Below are 13,538 nucleotides of genomic sequence, written 5' to 3' on the forward strand. Positions count from 1 at the left end.
GAAAGATAACCAAACTAACTTTACATAAGAAAATATGGGATTTTCTTGGATAACAAACCTTTTCGGAAAAACTAAAGGAAACCGATACATTTTCATAAAACAAAACCGCTTATGAACTCACCAGCTTTATGCTGATTTTCAAACTGCTTGTATTCTCAGGTCCGAGTTAGACAGGTACCCGGTGATCTCTTTTGGTGAAGACGGAGTGCGTGGAAGACTCGTCTCGTTTTGTTCATATGATATATGTATAACTTTTGTACAATTTACTTTTGAACCAAATGTAAACTTTCATATATATATATATATATATATATATATATATATATATATATATATATATATATATATGTAATGTAATGGTTGTTTACTGTGATTACTATGTACATTGGATTTGATACACAACTTGGAGTCAACCCCGGAAATGTTTCCCCCTTTGATTTTCGGGGTGTGATAGATTGGTATCAGAGCCCTTGTTTATAGTGAACAGAGTATACCAAACCTTACATGGTATAAAACTATAAACATTAAGGGGCCTAAGTGCTCTGAACTAAAAGTATCCTACAGAATATAAGTATTTTCAAAAGTATTTAAGTATGACGAGCCGTCGAAATCCGTAACTACAAGTAGAACAAAACATAAGTAAATTGGTGTTATACGCTGCAGTTAAACCTGGGCAGTTATGTAGCCGTGTCTAGGGTCAATATAGCCTGGCCAACTATATTCATTCGAGACACGGCCAACATGTGCTTGGGAGTAACTGTGGTATGCGGCTTACCTAAAACTTACCCAATATCCCAAACAACAAATCGTCGCTGTAGTGAACCATGAAATACTATGGGAGTATTTCTCGAGCCGATCCTTTGTAGAAATCCTCATATACGCATTATTCCTTGATTATTCTTCTAGCGATAAAATGTTCTATCTTGATAACTCCTTTCTGCTTTATCGCTTAGTATGATGTTATATTTGTCTTGATGAGATATCCCATGCTCCATATCTCTTGATTCAATTCAGAGGACTTATGATCTTCTCTTTCCTGATCTTTTTAGATCAAGATGCCTCCAAGAAAGAGACCCAGCTCAACGAACAACAGCAATCCTCCTCCGCCACCACCTCCTATTCAAATCGATTTGGAAACACTCCAGGCAACCATTTCTGCTACCATATCAGCTCTCCTACCTCAACTGAACCCTAGTGGTTCAGGAGGTGGAACCCAAAACCCAGATGATAACCAGGGACACCAAAAAGGGGGTTCCTATAAAGACTTCATGAACGCAAAACTGACATTCTTCTATGGCACAGGGGGTGTCATTGCTTTAACCCGATGGTTCAAGAAAATCGAATCAATCTTTGAAATATGCGCCTGTTCGGAGTCTGATAGAGTCAAGTTTGCCGCCTGCACCTTCCTAGACAAAGCCCTACCTTGGTGGAACGGCCGAGTCAAATCCTTAACTTTACCTGTAGCCAATGCTATGGGTTGGGAAGCTATGAGAGAGCTTCTTCTCGCAGAGTATTGCCCTCGGGGCGAACTCCAGAAACTAGAACACGAACTTTGGAACCTTAAGATGAAGGGTTCCGACATAGCTGCTTATACCTCAAGATTTGACGATCTGGCGTTACTCTGTCCGGGAATGGTTACCCCGGAGAGTAAAAAGATAGAAAGGTTCATCTGGGGGTTGACCCAGCCAACAAAGGGGAATGTCTTGGCTGCGAAGCCAGACACATATGATAGTGCTAAATGCCTTGCGAAAATCTTGATCGATCATGAAGACAACTCCGATGAGGAAGCTACCACCCCCGAGCCAGTCACCAGTGGAGGCGGAAGCAAAAAGAAATCCTGGAACAAGAGGAAGGCCCAGAGTACGCAAGGGTCTTCTAAGAAACAGCAAACGGTAGCAGTCCATGCTGCTACTTCCCCTGTTACTGTTTCAGCTGTCGGTTCCACAACCCAAAATCCTGCCAGTGGATACACTGGTACCCTTCCTTGGTGTAGTAAGTGCAACTACCACCACCGCATTCCTGGTCCATGTCGCGAAAGGATCTGCGACAACTGTGGCAATAAGGGCCACGTTGCTCGAACCTGCATAAAACCAGCCAAATCAACGAACCAATCATCCGGAGCGGGAATTAGTCCGGCCTGTTACAATTGTGGGGAAGCTGGACACTTCAAAACGAATTGCCACAAGACAGCTACAACCACTGATCCCTCTGTCGCCGCAGGTATACTTCTCTTTGATAATTCTTATACCTGCAACTCTTTTCGATTTTAGTACAACAAGGGAAACCTGTTATCTATTTATTCGAACATTTTCTAAACTCAATCCTTCGTATGTAATCGAAATGTGTACCGTCGGGATGACTAACCAATGAGATAGATAACACTAACTTCGTACCTATAGATTGAATCCTCAGTCCGGAGGACTATTCTGTTCCATTCGAGTTAAAAAGGGGGAAACTTTCTCCAAAAATACTTTGATGCTATGATTAACATGAATTGACTAAGCCTCATTCATGTTGTTATCCTTGGTTTCGAAAGGATCGCTCGTCTAGATCTTTTTCTCGACCCGGTTCTCATGATCTTCGGCATCAAACCTTCGTATCATTCCATGCCTTAGAACTCAAAAGTTTTCCCAATGTGAATTACCACGCATCCCTCGTTTCTGTGATTATTGAGAAACGGGAAGTTAGCAGCTCTTTCCTCTAAATGTCTATCCCGAAGGATTTCCGAGAGTTTCTTTCGAACATCTAGTTTAGTCTCACATCAGACCTTTCGAGATCTTCGTAGAGATCGATTTTGCAACCTTTAGATTTCGGATGCCCTTAGAGCTTGGTAACATCTATCCAGACCATCATATCTCGAATCCTTAGAAGCATCTACCCAATAGAAACCCTAGTGATTCCTTGAGGAAACTAAAGTCGTCCAGGGTTGGAACTTCCACGAGAAAACCGATTGATATCATAGATTGAGAGAGAGTCAATGTGCGAAACAAAGACACGTTCCGATAGTGAGAATTCGCTAGAACGCCCAGTAGAGACCTAATTCCACTTGAGAAAGTGAAGATCCAAGGCAACAAATCCATTTGTGTCTCATTCCAATTCATGATCTATATCTTATTCTTTAAATTTGGGGACAAAGTTCCCTCTAACGGGGGGATAATGTAACAACCCAAAGTTTTCCATCGCCGAAAAACCCATTCTACCCGTATAACTCGTCGTATACCGAAACATCCCGATGTCGTTTTTGGGTTTAGTTAATTAAAGTTATATGTTTATTATCATTCAATGAGTGTCCAAACCCTTTAGGAACTCATGAAAGTAGCCCAAAACAATTATTTCATAAGTCTTAGAAACGTTCCCGCCAGGTGACGGAAAATTAATCGGGTGCGACCTAAAGCCTCGTTTAAGGCCGGTATCGGGTAGAATTCCACCGTGTCCAAGTTTTGGGAACTATATAAACAAGTTAAACCTTTCATTTGAAGCTTTTTACCTCTCTCTCTACTCTCTCTAACCTCTCTCCTAAAATCCAAGTTTAAGGGTCCAAAACTCAATTTTAAGGCCTCAAATCCCTAAGGTACCTTCCTAACTTCATTGTATAGCATATTTGGCTTCCAAATTAGGGATTTAATCATGAATTAAGGCCTTGAATGTGAGTTTACGGCCATGGTTGAAGCTTAGGCCGTAAACTCATAATAAGTGGGTTTTTAAGCCATAAAACCCTTCCTAAACACAATTGGACTTTAGATATGGCTATATGACTTCATGGAATAGACTTAGAACATTTAAAACATGGGTTTTGATGGATTTGAAGGATTTTACGTCCAAGGCACAAGCTTGGGCCGTAAACTCATATTTATAGGGTTTTCTTGACCTTAAACCCTTCCAAATCACTAATAAGGCTTAGATATGAATTATAGAATATTGGTTTTAGCATTTGGACACTTGAAACATAAATTTTTGAAGGATTTATGAGATTTTACGGCCAAGGCTTGTGCTTGGGCCGTAAACTCCTTAAAATATGGTAAAAATTCATTTTAAAGTGTTGTTTAACCCCTATAACACCCCTAAAGCCTTGGAATAAATTTTAGAAGTCCTTACAAACAAGTTTTTGGCATTAAAACACATGGAAATACCCTCTAAGAGAGTTTACGGCCATGAGGGGGGTCTCATAGGCCGTAAACTCCAAAAAGCTATTCAAAACATCAAGAAAATGCATGTAAGGTCTTAAAACAATTTTAGCAATCACATGTGATTTGTCTTAGCATCATTTAACACCATTTTCATGAGTATTAAGGGGTTTACGACCAGGAGCCTATGCTAGGCCGTAAACTCCCATAAATAAGTCATTTTGATGATTTAAATCGATTCCAAGCCTTTAAATCCAAACCTAGAAAAATTCCCTTAAGTGATTTAAGCCATTTTTGCCCTTAACTCACCCCACCATGAGTTTACGGCCATAAACTCATGGGTAGAGGGTCATGTGACCGTAAACTCCCTAAGGAGTGTTCCTTTGAAGTCCCAATTCATTATCCTAACTATATGTGTCCCTAAACGCCACCCGGGTCCCTCCAAACACTTGTATCGGGGTGTTTTCGCGACTAGAAACAATTGTCCCTATCAAACAATCAATCTAAGTCCTAATTAGATACAAATGTGTATCTTTACTTTATACTTAGGAACCTCGTGTATTTACAAGCCCCGGATCAACTCTTAGCATCCAAATCGTCATATTTCTCGTCCGGTGAGTTCATACCCCTACGCCCTTTTCCGTGTTTTTTCAATGTTTTCAGGGGGGGAATACAAGCAAACTATAACTGTTTTCAAAACATAACATTGATGTATTTCAAATAATATCTGGCAAATTATAAATACTTTTACTCCTTATGTATTATGTTGAGCATAAGGAATGATTTATCAATTACAACTAAATGAATTTTAGTTAAGAAAATAACCGAACTAATCAAATTATTATGGGAATAATTTGGGGTCTATATTTCTCTTTATATGATGTACTAATATCTGTATAAAGTTATTGGATAAACTATGTCTGATTCAGTTTATCTCCATATCATTTGAATGTATTGCCAGATAATTTCATAGTATGTATCTATTTTCACTGTATCATATTTCATAATCGTTGTATGTTTGATATCGTATAAGAATCCCGTGAATAGTTTAGTACTAGCTTGTGAGTAGTCACTACCCTTTATGGATGATCAGTAAATCCTCCCCGGAAGTGTAACCAGAGTCTCCTGGAGGGAGAGCGAGGAATCTGTGAATAGATCTATTCGGGACTGACAATCCCACACCTTAACTGCTAGCTACAGTTAGGCGGGCATGCCCGGGGTGACAAATTCTGGATATCGTCCGACGTCTGACTAACGTCAAGGAGGTCTCGTTTTCGTATCAGCATGGTTACCCGACTCACAATACGTATTAATATAAACTTATTCACAGCTGGGATTTTGTTTAGAATCTATATCTTGTTCGGGATGATAAATCATGGTCTTGTATCTATATCTCGTTCGCGATGGAAATCCCATGGTTTTAAATCTATATTTTTTACGGGATGGTAATCCCATGGTTTTGAATCTATATCTTGTTCGGGATGGTATTCCCATGGTTTGAAAACTATATCTTGTACGGGATGGTAATCCCATGGTTTTGAATCTATATCTTGTTCGGGATGGTAATCCCATGGTTTTGAAACTATATCTTGTATGGGATAATAATCCCATGGCTTTATCAGTCTATCTTATATCTAGTTTCGGGATAGTGATCCCATAGTTTTATAAAATATCTAGTAACTAGTTTGGGATGTTAGTCCCAAGGTTTTCAAACTACTTTCTATCTACAGTTCGTGTATATTATGGTATTTCATATCGTATTCGGGATAGTAATCCTATGATTTTCAAAAGATAGTTTTGTGTATTGAACTATACTCTGTTTTATTCAATCAATCTTGCATTTAGGAAAATATGGGATTTTCCTGGGGTTAACATATAACGTGTAACTGAACTGTAACGAAAGATAACCAAACTAACTTTACATAAGAAAATATAGGATTTTCTTGGATAACAAACCTTTTCGGAAAAACTAAAGGAAACCGATACATTTTCATAAAACAAAACCGCTTATGAACTCACCAGCTTTATGCTGATTTTCAAACTGCTTGTATTCTCAGGTCCGAGTTAGATAGGTACCCGGTGATCTCTTTTGGTGAAGACGGAGTGCGTGGAAGACTCGTCTCGTTTTGTTCATATGATATATGTATAACTTTTGTACAATTTACTTTTTAACCAAATGTAAACTTTCATATATATATATATATATATATATATATATATATATATATGTAATGGTTGTTTACTGTGATTACTATGTACATTGGATTTGATACACAACTTGGAGTCAACCCCGTAAATGTTTCTGCCTTTGAATTTCGGGGTGTGACATCATGCTTCCAAACTTTTGGGAAATGCAGCTTCTATGGGAACCAATATCAAATAATACAAAAAACATAAATTTTTGTTGATAGGAAACGTACGAGTAACCACAATTGGTTCATGGCGAGCATCTCCAAAAACCTATCACAAATACTCTTCCTTGGGCACCCTGATTCTTTAGTTTCGGGGAGTCCTTGAAATTCCCTGGTTGATTGCACTCGAAGCAACTTTGGCTTCCTCCTACAACAGTGGTTGAGATTGTGCCTTTCGCGGCTTTTCAGCATAACTTAGAGGTGTGACCTCTGAAGTTACAAATGCTGCAGACCATGCAATTTCCGACGTGGTGGAAATTGCACTTGGTATAGTGGGGGTAAATTCCCAGAGTAGGGATTTGATTTAGTGGGAGTGTTTGTGATTATGGTGTACACATCCATATATTTTGGACCAGTTTAGCGATTTTTGAAGTTCCCTTTTGACTTGCCATGGAACTTCCTTTTTTTACTCCCAACCTGGTTCTTTCCTTGTTTGTGTGGTCATGGTACCCTAGTGGATACACTGCTCAGTCATTTGATAGGTCAATTGCTTAACACGGTCAAAGGTAGTGGGTCTGGATGCAGTAACCAGACCTTGCACTGGTGAAACTATTCCCTAGATGTACTGTTCAATCTCTTTGTAATTCGGGTTCACCATTCCTACGAAAAGGTTTGTGAAGTCGTTAAATTGGGAGGTGTAAGCAGTCATTTCCAATCCCTCATGGTAAGGTTCCAAATTATAAAGATTGATTGATTCTAGAAATCTTACAGATTTCCTAATCATATAGAGTGAAGTGAAGTTCTACCGATTTCAAATGATAAAGGGAGAAATTTAGAGATTACTAAATGATCGACTGGGAACTATGGGTTTCTCTGCTATGACTGTAGCGGATCTATTCGTCCTTTGTTATTCCTTGGGTTTAGGCAAACTAAGAAAATTTTAACGTTATCCCATATTTTTAAGTATTTAAAATGTATACGTTGTTTTCGAGGTGATATAAGGTTTCTAAGGTACTAGGTTTTTGTAGAGAATCTTGAGAACATCCTTGAATCTCTAAAGCTTTCAACCATTGTAGTATGTCAAACTCCATGCTCAAGGTTGGTTGTGCACCGCCCAACCATGAATAACATAGGCATACGTTCCAGGTTTAATTATGGTATGGCTTATGTACGGTACTAACCTTAATTGAGGTGTTTGACCTAAAGGATTAAGTTCGTAGTTTTAGTTGGAGGCATGTTAGAGTTTTATCAAATGTTCTCATCTCCGGTCATAGTATATGTAACTATTATATATTATCGTTGGTGGGGTTTGTAGTATTATTATATTTTGTTTTGTACTCCAAGACTACCAAGTATGGACGAGGGCCAGACAAGAAACATCGGAGGGCAGGACCAGTTTAGCAATTAAGTTGTTCTGAAATCCAACAACCATATGCAACCCTTCGAACCAGATTCCACGTACCGTCAATAGCAAAAAAGTAGTGTAATTAATAATAATAATTTTATTAGAAGCTAGTTCTATAGTTGTATTCCCCTTTCGAGGATATGAGTTTTCTATAGACAATTTAACTCTGATACCAATATGTCAGCCCTCGACTGAGGTGGCGGAACACGCCGAGCTATGCGACTAAGTTCATGGATCACACGTAAACTGAATATATAGCATAAGTACAACAATAAACAATATAGCATTCGTGTTCCATCTTGATGTTTGAATACAAGGTTTTTAAAAATAATAATAATAATACATGAATTGCCTTAATAGATAGGATATAATACAAGAGTAAGTAAACTAGATCATCGGTAATCCAATCCATCTTGAATGTTTGTTTAGTGATTTCCTGAGAATACATGTAGTTTTGAGGTTCAAGAAAAGGTTAGTGAGAGTTACAGGTTTTCTGTTAATATCAGTAATACTTTTAAAAAGTCTAAAAAGTATTATTTTTGTGAATAAAAATAGTTGAAACAGTGTTTGCAATGAGTCTTTAAAACCCAAAATGTATTTTTGTATAAGTAACTCCTTACTTTAAAATGTGTTTGTAATAAATATTTGAAAGCCAAAATGTATATTTTGGTAAGTAAATCCATACTTTAAACTATCTTTGTAATAAAGCTTTGTATATCCTTGAAAACCAAACTGTTATGTTACTTGAGTATTTCCAAAAATAGTTTTGAAAGCAACCAACCCCATGGTGGATAGTAAGAGAGATAGAGAGTGTGAGAGAAAGAGAGATTATAGATAATGCTTATAGTGAGTCCTAAAACTGAGCTATGTGACTGAGTGTACCCCCTACAACGCTTCATTGGTCGTTACAGTAATGATTGTAGACATTTATCACCTGCTTCGATTGATCGGTCGAGGGTTGTATATAGTAATCGCAGGTGGGGATGTCAACCCCGTATAGATCTATACATATGTATCTCGCTCATAAGATTAACGGTTACAATAGTGTGGGTATGCTATGTATTTAAACTCAGCTAATGAATAACGTCTCACCAAAAAGTAGGGGTGGCAAATCGTGCTATCGTTTCGTGTTTCTGTCTGACACGACATGACAAAGTTTTTGGTAACACGAACACGACACGACACGATGTCGTGTTTTTCTTAATTAACGCGAAAACGAACGAAGTAAAACACGACAAACATGACACGACACGACAAATATAACATATACTAAAAACAAGTTTATTTACACGATAAACACGACAAATACGAAAACACGATAAAGAACTGCTAAATCGTGTCAATTTCGTGTCGAATTTCGAACATGAACACGACACGAAACGACATCGTGTTTTTTATAGCTAACACGAACATGAATTCAAATTTTAGTTTCATCCCAATTTCGTTTCGTGCCGTGTATTTTTGTCGTGTCGTGTCATAAATTGCCACCCCTACCAAAAAGCCCTTAACTAAAAATTTTGTGAATAGCTCTCAACCCTAACTTAATAGTGATTAAGTCACTAGGCATAATGAATTTCATTGTATAAAGTTTATAAAAGCCGAGTATGCTTGGTATGTATGTAAAAGTGTAATGTACTTGCTTTTATAAAGATGTATGTTTCAAAGTAATGAACATATGTACATGTACAAACCATATGCATTTAAACATGTAAATATACATGAATGGTAATAGCTTGAATCCGTGAAATACTAAAAAGTTTTATAACGTGTTTGTTATAATATACAATGTCACTTAAAAATAATATATTTTTGTATCATGTAGCATTTATTGTGTGGACTAGTTATTTCACGATAAAATAACCATAATAGGTTTACGAAAAGTTTATACTAGTTTATTTGTAACAATATGTTAAATTGTTAAATAACATTTTTATAAACAAGATGTATTGTATTTTTACATAAAGGACAATATATATTTGTAAACAAAATATATAGACACATGTATCCCTCCCCCCCCCCCCCCCCCCTTGAATAAATAAAATATTAAAAAGGGGTCGTAAGGTCTCACCCTTGAAGCATGGGTTTGATTCTTTCGGAGTTGGTTCATTTTTGTGAAGCTTCGTGCAAGCATCCGTACCATGACTTCTCTTTTGAGCCAAATCAAACCAATGGGATTGTTTTGCTATATTTTAAACTGAAGGGACTATTTTTGTAACGATTTAATTCAAGAGGGATTATTTTGTAATTTCAAACAAGTGGAGGTGCTGGTTTGTAATTTCATGAACAAATTGGGATTGTTTTGGTTAATAAATACCAGGGAAGGGGTTGTTTGTGGATAAATGGAATCACTTTTTGGGAATTGGGACCTATTTTGAATAAAGAATTTAACAATGGGGGCATTTTAGTCATTTCATAATTAAAATGACTTTGGGTTTTAAGTCCCATGTTTAATGGTCCACTTAAAAAAAGAATTTGGGGATTGGGACCTATTTTGAATAAACAATTTAACAATGGGGGCATTTTAGTCATTTCATAATTAAAATGACTTTGGGTTTTAAGTCCCGTGTTTAATGGTCCACTTAAAAAAAGAATTTGGGGATTGGGACCTATTTTGAATAAACAATTTAACAATGGGGGCATTTTAGTCATTTCATAATTAAAATGACTTAGGGTTTTAAGTCCCGTGTTTACGTTTGATTGAGCAAATAGGAAGAACGACAACAGACAAACGAAGAGAGGAAAACGAAAGCTCGTAAGCGGCAAATCCGGAGGTCTTGGGTCGATGGATCGTAAAGGGAGTGTCTCCGAGGGTTAAACGAGGCCGAAGGGGAAAATGGTTGAAGCAGTGAGGCTTCCCTCTTCTCGTTCGGCTGCGGGGAGCGAATTCCGGGTTTCGCAAGCAGCAATAGCTTCGAAGCAAGCGAGGTTTCCGGAGGTTTTGCTGGACCGGAGAAGGGGATATGTGCGAGAGGTTCAATCAGTGGGAAGGAGGGGTTGCGATGGGGCAAAGAAATCAGCGACGGCAGGGGTGGTTTGGACCTGCCTTGAAATCGACGAAGGGAAGAGGTCAGAAGAGGGGTCCGATAAGAGATATGCACTCGCAATCGATTGAGCTGCTGAGAGGGAAGGGGAAGTGCGAGAGGCGGTGACAGGTGCGTGAATGAGGGCTGCTCCGGCAGCGCCCCTGATCTTCTTCTTTCTCTCTTCTTCTTTTTTTTTTTTTTTTTTGATAGAATTGTTGTGGTCATCTTGAACAGGTGGAGAAAGGGGGTTGACTGGAACATATGGCGAACAGGGGGGTGTTTGCCTCGTGGTCTTCGATGGAAGGACGGGTGTTTTGCTGAAACGGGGACTGAAAAAGAAGGCAAACACGAAGAGTTCCTTTTTTTTTTCTTTTTTTTTCTGAATCTGATCAATTTTTATGCTCAAGAGTTTAATTGTTGTTTGATTGCTTGTGAATCAGTTATATACCACACAGTATTTTCCTCATACCTGTGTGTGAGCTGTAATACAGGCGAAAAATGTGGGAAGAAAAGAAAATAGTGGAGTGCAAGAATTCATTTCCTTTTTGAGTGTTTCTTTGTATAAAATGAACTTGGAAGAAACTATTACCTTGGCTGTCGAATTTTACTTCATAATTGATGTGATTATTTGACTTTATATGTTATGTGTTTAATTTGTGCGTTGATTTGTACATTTGATTCAATGGGTATGTATTTGGTTGATGTAGGGTATTTATTGAGGATAATGACTTGAAAGGGTAACGAACTTTCGACTTTTGTCACATTTAATCACTAAATTTTTTTTCGTTATCTATTTGCCATTGAACTATTAAAACTGTTCACATTTTACCCTTATGACCGGCTGTTGCCGGTTATAAGGGTAAAATGTGAACAGTTTCAATAGTTCAATGGCAAATAGATAACGAAAAAAAGTTTAGTGACTAAATATGAACAAAATCGAAAGTTCGTTTCCCTCTAAAAAGTTCAATGACTAAATGTGAACAAACTTTCTCTTGTATTATGTTTTAGCAAATTATTTATTTTTGTTAAATTGTAGCAACATTTGTTGATGAAGAAATCTATGAAATAAAAAAACAAAAAAAAAAAAAAAAAAAAAAAAAAAAAAAACAGAACCCTGAAAATATATTTAAAAAAAAAAAACAAAAAACCAAAACCGAAATAAAAAACCAAGGGCTTGACATTTTCCAAAATAAAAAATCAAAATTTCAATATGATTTTGGTTTTACAAAAAAATGAACCATTCTCACTGATGTGAATTATGACCATTAGTTTGGCATGCGGAATTTGTGACATCCCATGAATATGTAGTTACAACACCGTCTAAACTCGTAATTCATAGTAAGGGGTTAGAGTATCATCGCATGAATACGTAGTTACAACATCGCCTGAACTCGTAATTCATCACCTACAGGTTATGGGCCTACCAGTGTTTCCACTGGGTTGTCTAGAATAGTCTGTGGTCGCCATCTATACTCTGGTAGATGACTACATCGCCACATTGTCGGTTAAGGTTATGGTATCTCCTTTCATCCTACATCACATATTCATCATCATCTATTTACCTAATTATCATCACCTTTCTATCATCATCTATCTCTCATCATTTTATTTCATCACACACCAACTATTTCATCTACCCATGTTTCATCCGCAACATATTTGTAGATATAAAATAAATATACCCTTTAAATCTTTTAAAACATGTATAAAATCGTTCATCCAGCATAGACAACAAGTATTCAAATATTATGCACACATAGCACGTAATTTATATAAAATACTTCATATCTATGTGTAAGATGAAAATAACTATATATACCATAAAAATCCCATAAATGCTTCCTAACTTCGAACCCCAAGGTTTACTCTACTAAAGCTTCATATTCTCGGCTCTCTGGACCTAGAAAGGTCCAGATCTATCACACCAAAAAGCTCAAGATAGCTCTTCCTTTCACTCTACACACTCAAGCTCGCTAGGGTTCTCACTTATGGGAAAGGTAGTCGCAATTGAAGGCCATAAGTGTCTTTAAATATGGCTCGGGCCCAAAGATTTAGGGTTTCTGCCGACAACGCGGACTCGTCGAGTCGCCTCACCGACTCGTCGAGTCGCCTCACCGACTCGTCGAGTCCATTCATTAATCCGAGTCATCAGTCGCGACCTTACTCGACGAGTTGAGGCGTCAACTCGTCGAGTCTCTCATCTTAACTCAAAAGAAAAATACTTAAATTATGATATCTGGAAATCCGGATGTTACATTTTGTTTTTTTATTTCATAGATTTCTTCATCAACAAATGTTGCTACAATTAAACAAAAATAAATAATTTGCTAAAACATAATACAATAGGAAGTTTGTTCACATTTAGTCATTGAACTTTTTAGAGGGAAACGAACTTTCGATTTTGTTCACATTTAGTCACTACACTTTTTTTCGTTATCTATTTGCCACTAAACTATTGAAACTGCTCACATTTTACCCTTATGACTGGTAACAGCCGGTCATAAGGGTAAAATATGAACAGTTTCAATAGTTCAATGGCAAATAGATAACGAAAAAAAGTTTAGTGACTAAATGTGACAAAAGTCGAAAGTTCGTTACCCTTTCAAGTCATTATCCCGTATTTATTGATGTATAT

At 37.3% G+C, this 13,538-nt stretch overlaps 1 long non-coding RNA gene across 1 annotated transcript; it reads left to right on the plus strand.

The window, feature by feature from the left end:
- The first annotated feature begins 10,601 nt into the window (after positions 1–10,601).
- LOC122194760 (uncharacterized) lies at positions 10,602–11,540 on the plus strand. The gene is made up of 2 exons (XR_006184584.1): positions 10,602–11,032; positions 11,138–11,540. It is a non-coding gene; the product is annotated as an uncharacterized LOC122194760 (long non-coding RNA).
- Positions 11,541–13,538: the final 1,998 nt, after the last annotated feature.

The sequence above is a fragment of the Lactuca sativa genome, chromosome 6 (assembly GCF_002870075.4).
Source record: "Lactuca sativa cultivar Salinas chromosome 6, Lsat_Salinas_v11, whole genome shotgun sequence".
Classification (NCBI taxonomy): domain Eukaryota; kingdom Viridiplantae; phylum Streptophyta; class Magnoliopsida; order Asterales; family Asteraceae; genus Lactuca; species Lactuca sativa.